Below are 10,355 nucleotides of genomic sequence, written 5' to 3'. Positions count from 1 at the left end.
CCACGGTCCTCAAGGCACACCAACAGTGCCGGTTTTAGTGATATCCAGGCTGCAGCACAGATGGTTAAATCAAAATAACTGAGCTACTAATTTAAGTCACCTGTGTTCAAGCCTAGATATCACTAAAACCTGCACTGTTAGTGTGCCTTGAGGACCGTGGTTGGGAAATCCTGCCCTAGACCCTTGTCCTTTTCCCTTTCCTAATTCAGTGTCAGTACAATTTGTACCATTCAATCTTGTTTTTACTTATATCTTATTATACAATATATACTGTTTGGTTATGGTTTCATGTGTTTGTATACCATTAACTCTGTCATCATCAGCAGGGACGGATTGGGAGATAAAAGTGGCCCTGGAAAAATTTCTAGAAGTGGCCTTGTGGGTGGCACGAAATCAACTGTAGGCGGGGCCAATACCAAAGTAGGCGGGATTACTGCTTTAAAATGTAATGTAGGCGGAGTTTCACCAACAAAAGACAAAGCATGTCATAGTAGCTAAACCTAACACATTAAAAAGTTTAGATGGTATTGTGTTGTAGCAGAAGTAGTTAAGAAATTAAAACTGGGGTGACATTTACTCCTGTGCACACTCACTAAATACATTTTAAAGCAATTCTAGCTACTTCATGCTATACTCTATTACAGTGGTTCTCAAACTCGGTCCCCAGGACCCCAAACAGCTCACGTTATGCAGATAATCATGCATGTGAACAGGTACAGATGGAGCCACGCTCATCTAGGCTTCTCTGCTGCGCCTAGGTGCACCATGGTTTATTAGCATAAGCCTTTCATCTATTGTTCTCAGCTGCAATACAATACAGAGAGAACAATACAGCGGGGGATTAAGTCATTACAGCAGGTGATTAACTCCAACTGCCCTGGCTCAATTAATCCTGTTAAAGGCATAAATGAGGAGGGCTTCATCTGTATATTAATTACTCACTAAACACATTTTAAAAGATGAACAGGTGGAGCTAATTATTTCACTTGTGACTCTGCGAGGAGACCTGGAAAAGATGCACTGTTTGTTGTACTGAGGACCGAGTTTGACAACCTGTGCCCTAGGGTACCATGATAGAAAGTTTGGGAACCACTGTGTTAAGGCATTTTAAAGTGAAAGAGAGAGTGAGAGTGAATATGGGGGGTCATTCCGAGTTGATCGCTCGTTGCCACTTTTCGCAATGGAGCGTTTAAGGTGCGCAGTGCGCATGCACTAAGTATTTTAGCACAAAACTTAGTAGATTTACTCACGTCCGAACAAAGAATTTTCCTCATTGAAGTGATCGGAGTGTGATTGACAGGAAGTGGGTGTTTCTGGGCGGAAACTGTCCGTTTTCTGGGAGTGTGCGGGAAAAACGCAGGCGTGCCAGGATAAAATGCGGGAGTGTCTGGAGAAACGGGGGAGTGGCTGACCGAACGCAGGGCGTGTTTGTGACATCAAATCAGGAACGAAACGGCCTGAACTGATCGCAATCTGTGAGTAGGTCTGGAGCTACTCAGAAGTTAAGAAATTTTCTATTCGCAATTCTGCTAATCTTTCGCTCGCTATTCTGCTAAGCTAAGATACACTCCCAGAGGGCGGCGGCCTAGCGTGTTCAATGCTGCTAAAATCTGCTAGCGAGCGAACAACTCGGAATGACCCCCATGATTGGGAGAGAACGGACAGTCCTGATATATAGATGGCTATACCAGCCGGGATGATTGATAGGCAACCTTTGCTGGTGTCTTCTCTGCGGTGTTTGGCTTCCCTCTCCCACATTTGTGATACGGTGTGCAGTGGTCATGGTACAGCTCCTGCTGCATTTGCTCTGCCTGACTCTGCTGGGTGCTGGAATGCACTATGGAGCGCACAGTGGTTTCTACCGGCGCTCGGGGTCTCCGCAGTCTTAATTTGCTTTTACTAAGGTCATGTACTTAATTTGCGGACCATTATTAGGCGCTGCATTATTACATTTATTAGACGCTGCAGTCCTTGTTCCAGCAGCCCTTGTGAACTGCGAGACCCGGTACAGGTGTCTCTTTCAACCCCCATATTGCCGGGCCTCAAAATAGATCATCCCCTCCTTTAGAACTAAATAACTCCCCTCTCTTCAGACAGATCATCTCCTTAGCGTAGAATTGTCCCCTAGGACAGATCTTCTCTCCCTAGCACAGAATAACAAGTTAGATCATCTCCACTACAGAATATCCCTCATCATTGCCACCTTACACACACACACAGGTCAGTGCCAGCCTACACACACACACACACACATTGGTCAAAGTGGAAATTTTGAAGTGGGGGTATGAAAAAGTGAAGGTTGCAATTATGCGCGCCCCTTCGGAAAAGGGCCGTGGACACTCAAAAGGGGGCATCCTTTAGTGTAGTTTACCACACCATATACACATTATGCACCCCATAATACTATCATTATGCCTCTTTTACTATCTAGTACTGGTGCACCTTTCACATTATACCACACAGAATCAGCCGAAATTCACATTATGCCACACAGTAAGAGCCAAAATTCACATTATAGCACACGGTAAGAGCCAAAATTCACATTATATCACACAGAATGAGCCGAAATTCACATTATAGCACATGGTATGAGCCGAAAATTCACATTATAGCACACAGTATGAGCAGAAATTCACATTACACCACACGGTATGAGCCGAAATTCACATATGCCATGTGGTATGATCCACAATTCAGGGACAGGGAGAGTGACAGCAGGGACATAGGGACAGGGAGAGTGACAGAGACAGTGACAGAGTGGCAACAAGGACAGTGACAGAGAGAGTGACAGCAGGGACAGGAAGAGTGACAGGGACATAGGGAAGCAGGGTAAGAGTACATGAGCAGCGGAGGGGGGTGTAGTCTGCGGTGGTGCGGAGTTGTAGGCCCTGGGAAGTGGAGGAGGACGTGGGCGGCGGCTGTGAGGAGGACATGGGCAGCGGCGGCGGTGTGCAGGATGTGACCAGAGGCAGCGGTGAGCAGGACGTGGCCAGAGGTGGTAAGGGGAATGGCAAGCTGCAAGCGGTGCCGGCGTGCGTGATGACGTCATGAGGAGTGACGTACAGCAACCGGCTTCCTAGCTGAGAGACTGTCAGTACGGGCCTGGCAGCGGCGGTGTTCAGGCAGGTGTGTTTGAGACAGGCTCATGGAGTTGGTGGAGGTGTAGGCGTGACTGCGCTGCTTGGTGCCGTGGAGGAGCAGGTATGGATGCCAATGTGTCTCTATCATGTCAGTGGATGAGATAGGGATTCGGATGTACGGCTCTTCTTGATGTCACCCTATTGATGACCCCGTCGTGACGCCACTGATTAAAAACTTTCCACATTCAACTGGCAGATGAAACAACTTGCAGTCAGCCAAGGAGGGATAGCAGAAAGCTGATATTGAGGTGCGCAATCAAATTCAAGGCAGGTCCTCCCATTGCTCCCTGAAGTAACGGCAGCACTGAGCATAGCAGCTCTTTCTTTATCCTCCTCCCACTTCTCCCTCCCAGAGTCCCAGCAGTGCAAGCGGCAGCGTAATGACGTCACGGGACCGGCGTGCATGGATTACGTACGGACCCGGCTGCGGTGGAGTCTTCCAGCAGGGGTGGAGGGGGTGGGGTGATGTTTGAGTCAGCAGGGGGGAGGGATGCGATTATAACTGTGCCGCGGCGGATGGAATCTTCTTGTAGGCGGGGGTGTATGATTTTGAGTTGGCGGGGGTGCGATCGTAACTGTAGTGCCTGGTGCCGGACAGCAAAGAGAGCACTGCAGTTACGATCGCACCCCCGCCGACTCAAAATCATACACCCCCGCCTACAAGAAGATTCCATTTGCCGCGGCACAGTTACGATCACACCCAACCACCCCCAGCAGGTGCGAGTGCGCCGCGGCCGGGTCCGTGCTGTCTGACACATTGACAGTGTCAGTGACAGTGTCATGAAGGGGAGCAGCAGGTGCGAGGTGTGCGGCTCTTGTTTGGTGTCACCCCATTAAAGGGTGACACCAGGTGCGGGCCGCACCCGCCTCATGACGCCTCTGGATATTATTATGATTTGAGGATGAGACAGGACAATTTAACCAGTTTGCAGTTTCCTTTCTCTCATGATCCACTGAGCAGAGGCTGACAATGAGCGAGGAATGCAACATGCGGGATAGGTCACATTGTAGGAATGCCGCTCCAACCACCTTGTGGTTTACATTACGCAATGCATACATTTAATAAGACTCCCAGATATATTATACCTCACACCTCATACTCCCAGACATATTACACCTCACACTTTGAAATATTATATAACATCTCATACCCACAAACATATGACATCTCATACCCCCATACAGAATATTACACCTCATAACCCCAGACATAATTGTACACCTCACACCCGAAAACAACACTTTACACCTCATACCTCCAGACGTAACATTACACCTCATACCTCATATCTAGAATCAGGGGCAAGATAAAATCTCAGTTTGGCGCCCCTAGCTCCAGGCCACTTTAGACAGGTCTCTTGCACCTGTATGGAACTCTATGGAGCAGCTGGGAGTGGCCCCTTGTACACATTTCACCTGGTAGAGCCCGTTATACACATTATGCCAGGTAGAGCCCATTATACACATTATGCTAAGTGGAGCTCATTATACACATTACACCTGGTAGAGCCCATTATACACATTATGCCTGGTAGAGCCCATTATACACATTACGCCTAGTAGAGCCCATTACACATGTTACACATTACGCCTGATAGAGCCCATTACACATGTTACACATTACGCCTGGTAGAGCCCATTACATATGTTACACATTACACCTGGTAGAGCCCATTATACACATTACGCCTCGTAGAGCCCATTACACATTACGCCTGGTAGAGCCCATTACGCATATTACACATTACGCCAGATAGAGCCCATATATACATTACGCCTGGTAGAGCCCATTATACACATCTGCTAGTTAAGTGCCTCCTCCTCATTGTTCATCTCCCTTCTGCTTCCCCAATGCAATGCAAAGGTCATGAACTTGGGAATGAACTGTAAGCAGGTGATGGATCCGGTGTGCTTGACATCCAGTACGGACACTTTCATGCTGCTTTCTCCATTCCATACATGGATCTTGCCATCTTTCGACCCGATCATAATGAACTGAGAATCCAGGGTGAAAGAAGCTTCTAGTGTGACCGTTTTACTGTTGTTATAACCCCCAAAGGTGTGTAGCACGGCCCTTTAAACTCATCAACCAGCCTCAGGAAGCCGCCATTGGTAAAGAGAATTAATTTTCCATTGTTGATAAATTTGAGTGACGTCCATTCGCAGGTGCGGTCATAGGGGGTCATTCCGAGTTGTTCACTCGCTCGCAGTTTTTAGCAGCCGTGCAAATGCTAAGCCGCCGCCCATTGTGAGTGTATCTTAGCTTAGCAGAAGTACGGACAAATGCATCGCAGAGCGGCAGCAAAAAAAATTGTGCAGTTTCAGAGTAGCTCCAGAGCTACTCAGCGCTTGCGATCACTTCAGACCATTCAGTTCCAGATTTGACATTACAAACACGCCCTGCGTTCTCCCAGCCACGCCAGCGTTTTTGCGAACACTCCCTGAAAACGGTGAGTTGACACCCAGAAACGCCCCTTTCCTGTCAATCACTCTGCAGCGGCCATTGCGAGTGAAAAGCTTCGCTCGACCTTGTATGAAACTACATCAGCTGTTGTAAAAGTACTTTGCGCGTGCACATTGCGCCACATGCGCAGAAGTGCCATTTTTCCACTTAATCGCTGCGCTGCGAACATTTTTAGCTAGCGATCAACTCGGAATGACCCCCACAGTTCATCTTGAAGGTGGCAAACGGACCCTTATCAAAAGAGCGAAGATCATACAGATTCACCATCTTGGAATTAACTCCTGCAGCAAAAATAAGACCCTTTGGATCAAATGTGCACACTAGCTTCCCCTGTAAGTGCATCAGACCCTGACAGTTGGGAGACCGGAGGTCCCACAGGCGGATAGTTTTATCCAAGGACCCAGAAATAAATGCATCGTCCACCGGAGACATAGATAACGCAACGGCCCTTTTATTGTGGCCGGGAAATAACGCCTATATTTATTATCATGAAGAGAGCTGGTATCATCAATTTTGTTGGAGCTATAAACCACGGTATTTGCTGCATGTGTGTATCGGATGAGATCCACACAGTACTTCTTGCTGTACAGCGTCCTCTTGGCCATGCCCTCCTGGCAGTCGTACAGCACGATGGAGTCGTCGTCGCAGCTGGAAATGACTGTCTCCCCACCAGGACTGAAGTCAAAGCAGTTGATCTTATCGGAGTTCTTGCGGAAAATCTTTGCAACCCGGAAACTGTGCAGCATGTTGTCGGTCAGCTTCATGGCTGCCCCAGGGGTTAGGGTGATGCGCCCCGATGCAGAAGGGCCACAGAATATGGGGGTGCAGGCAGGGGTGGATTGGAATCTAAAACCAGCCCTAATAGGGGTGGGGTCTGTTGGGGGGGTGGAGTCTGTCAAGTGGGCAGGATCACTGCTCAGAAGGCCTGAATACAGGCATGTATGTAAAGTGCGCGCAGCAGGTGCGCTGCAAGATTTTAGGGGTGTGGCTTCGTGGGGAAGTGCGTGGCCACATAATAGTGCCAATTCACAATACACCACACAGTAGTGCTGCTTATACACATTGCACCAGGTAGAACCTCCTATACACACTGCACCAGGTAGAGCATGTTATACATATTGCGCCAGATAGAGCAAGTTCTACACTTTGCGCCAGGTAGAGCACGGTACACACTTTGCGCCAGGCAGAGCACGTTATACACATTGCACCAGGTAAAGCACATTATACTGTACACATTGCACCAGGAAGAGCATGTTATACACTTTGCGCCAAGCAGAGTCCTTTATACAATTTGCGCCAGGCAGATCACATTATACACAGGTAAAGCATATTATACACATTGCACTAGGTAGAGCACGTTATACACGTTGTGCCAGGCAGAGCACGTTATACATTTTGCGCCAGGCAGAGCTCGTTATACACTTTGCGCCAGGCAGAGCACATTATACACTTTGCGCCAGGCAGAGCACATTATTACACATTGCACCAGGTAAAGTACATTATACACATTGCACCAGGAAGAGCACATTGTACACTTTGCGCCAGGCAGAGCACATTATTACAGATTGCACCAGGTAAAGCACATTATACTGTACACATTGCACATTATATACATATTGCACCAGGCAGAGCACGTTATACACATTGCACCAGGTAAAGCATATTATACACATTGCACCAGGTAAAGCACGTTATACACATTGCACTAGGCAGAGCATGTTATACACATAGCACCAGGCAGAGCACGTTATACACATTGGACCAGGCAGAGCACATTATACACATTGCACCAGGCAGAGCACATTATACACATTGCACCAGGTAGAGCACATTATACATGTTGCACGTTAGTTATTATACATATTGCACCAGTTAATTGTACAGTACTTACTGACTGTCACACAACTGGTGTGTGACGCAGTCAGAATTTGCTGGTTGCTAGCTCCTGCTTTGCATGCTAGCTGCAGCAGCCACGAGTCCATTGTGCAGTGTGCTTGCTGTGATGGCCTGAGCTGGAGAGGAGGCTGAACACATGATGCGGCTGGAAGGGAGGCGGAGCCGTCAGTAGTGACCGACGGCTCAGAATACTATGCATTATGGGGAGGAGGGGTTGCTGCGCATGCGCAGAAGCTCACACGGCGGCAATTTTCAAAGTGCTTCACTGAGCTTCTGTGCATGCGCAGAAGCTTTCAGTGAACGCTGCCGTGATCGCGGCTGGCGGGCAGCCAATGAGGGGATGACCGAACGGCCAAACAGAATCCGGTCCGGCGTCCCGGCATGCCAATCCGCCGCTGGGAATAACTTTCCTGATACTGCAGCTCTCCCTGGCACCCAGCCCACACTGTAGAGTCAAGGTGCATACACACGGTGAGATTCGGGCTAACCCTGATTCTCACTGTGCGATAGGGACTAGGGGGGTCACTCCGACCTGATCGCATGCTGCAGTTTTTCGCAGCGCAGCGATCAGGTAACTACTGCGCATGCACCGCAATGCGCAGGCACATCGTACGGGTACAAAGTGGATCGTTGCTGAGCGATGGATTTAATGAAGAATCCGTTCGCACACCCAATCGCAAGGAGATTGACAGGAAGAAGGCGTATGTGGGTGTCAACTGACCGTTTTCTGGCAGTGGTTGGAAAAACGCAGGCGTGTCCAGGCGTTTGCAGGGCGGGTGTCTGACATCAATTCCGGGACCAGACAGGCTGAAGTGATCGCAAGGGCAGAGTAAGTTCATACCTACTCAGAAACTGCACAAAATGTTTTTGCAGAGCTCGGCTGCACAGGCGTTCGCACACTTGCAAAGCGAAAATATACTCCCCCGTGGGCGGCGACTATGCATTTGCACGGCTGCTAAAAACAGCTAGCGAGCAAGCAACTCGGAATGACCCCCCAGGTCGGTATCGCAAGCACATAATGAATGTGCTTGCGATACTGACTATGGGGGTCATTCCGAGTTGATCGTAGCTGTGCTAAATTTAGCACAGCTACGATCTTTAACTCAGACATGCGGGGGGACGCCCAGCACAGGGCTAGTCCACACCGCATGTCAGTGCTGCCCCCCCGCAGAAGAGCAAAGGCATCGCACAGCGGCGATGCCTTTGCACTTCAAGAGTAGCTCCCGACCAGCGCATCGGCATTGCATCAGGATCGCAAGGTGACTTTCACCTTGCGATCTGCACTAACTTTTCTTCCGATTTTGACTATACAGTCAAAACCGTAAGAAAATACCTCACCGTGTGTACACACCTTAAGACACAGATGAGCTAGAGTCACCGCCACTAACCTATACGCATGCTTCTGTCCGAGGATAAGGTTGCACCTCCATTTCCTGCAGGCTATTGGTTCCTTGTCCCCAATGGCTGTATGGCTCCAGGATGACCCCGTGCAATTAAATGGCTTATACGGCTCTGGACGCCTGGCCACTCAGTCAGTGCCCAGGCTGCCCCTGGTCATTACGTTGACGCAGTGGCGTAAGTTTGTCCCAGTTGCCCGGAGGCAAGAAAAATATTGGTGCCCCCCATACACTTATATATATATATATATATATATATATATATATATATAGGGGGTCATTCCGAGTTGTTCGCTCGCAAGCTGCTTTTAGCAGCTTTGCACACGCTAAGCCGCCGCCTACTGGGAGTGAATCTTAGCTTCTTAAAATTGCGAACGAAAGATTCGCAATATTGCGATAAGACATCTCTGTGCAGTTTCTGAGTAACTCGAGACTTACTCGGCATCTGCGATCAGTTCAGTGCTTGTCGTTCCTGGTTTGACGTCACAAACACACCCAGCGTTCGCCCAGACACTCCTCCGTTTCTCCAGCCACTCCCGCGTTTTTCCCAGAAACGGTAGCGTTTTTTCACACACTCCCATAAAACGGCCAGTTTCTGCCCAGAAACACCCACTTCCTGTCAATCACATTACGATCACCAGATCGAGGAAAGAACCGTGAGTAAAATTCCTAACTGCATAGCAAATTTACTTGGCGCAGTCGCAGTGCGAACATTGCGCATGCGCACTAAGCGGAAAATCGCTGCGATGCAAAGAAATTTACAGAGCGAACAACTCGGAATGACCCCCATAGAGAGAGAGAGAGAGAGAGAGAGAGACAACAGATCCGGCACTCATCAGTAAATAGCTGCTGGTATACGTGCTCCGGTGCCCTTCTTCCAGACCTTACGACTATATATGCAGTGGACATCAGTAGTGGCGGCAGTCAGGAGACGAATAACTACTTATTCATCTCCTGAGTGCCGCCACTACTGATCTCCACTATATATATATATATATATATATATATATATAGATCTATGTAGGGGTCCAGCCACACACTACATAGATCTGCTCAGTCCCTCACAATGCTGATTATTTCTCTGACAATTAATTTGCAAGTGACATATCCAGGATTAGAACCCACAACCTATTACACTGGAAACATGCACCTTACTGATGGAGATATCTGCTCTTGCATAGGAAGTATGAGAATTCTAACTACAGTATATGAAGTTACTTGTAATTGTCTGAGAAATAAATTCATATACTGTAGTTAGAATTCTCATGCTTCCTTTATAGGGGCAAATAGCTTCATCAGTAAGGTATCTGCTTCCAGTGTATCTATAATAAAGAGGGTGTGATTTGTAATGTGTAGTGACTAGTGGGGAAGTCGGCTACGGAAGAGATACCGGCTGCTGTCATTTAACTTAATTGATTAATGTCGCTGAACACATGTAACAGGAGGAGAGGTGCCCCC

General features: G+C 48.3%; 1 pseudogene; it reads right to left on the bottom strand.

Annotated features, from left to right (window-relative positions):
- Positions 1–4,943: 4,943 nt before the first annotated feature.
- Positions 4,944–6,368, bottom strand: LOC134965263 (WD repeat-containing protein 82-like; annotated as a pseudogene).
- Between the last annotated feature and the right edge of the window lie 3,987 nt (positions 6,369–10,355).

Source organism: Pseudophryne corroboree, chromosome 10 (genome assembly GCF_028390025.1).
Source record: "Pseudophryne corroboree isolate aPseCor3 chromosome 10, aPseCor3.hap2, whole genome shotgun sequence".
In the NCBI taxonomy this organism is placed as follows: domain Eukaryota; kingdom Metazoa; phylum Chordata; class Amphibia; order Anura; family Myobatrachidae; genus Pseudophryne; species Pseudophryne corroboree.
This window is presented reverse-complemented; position numbering and strand designations above follow the sequence as displayed.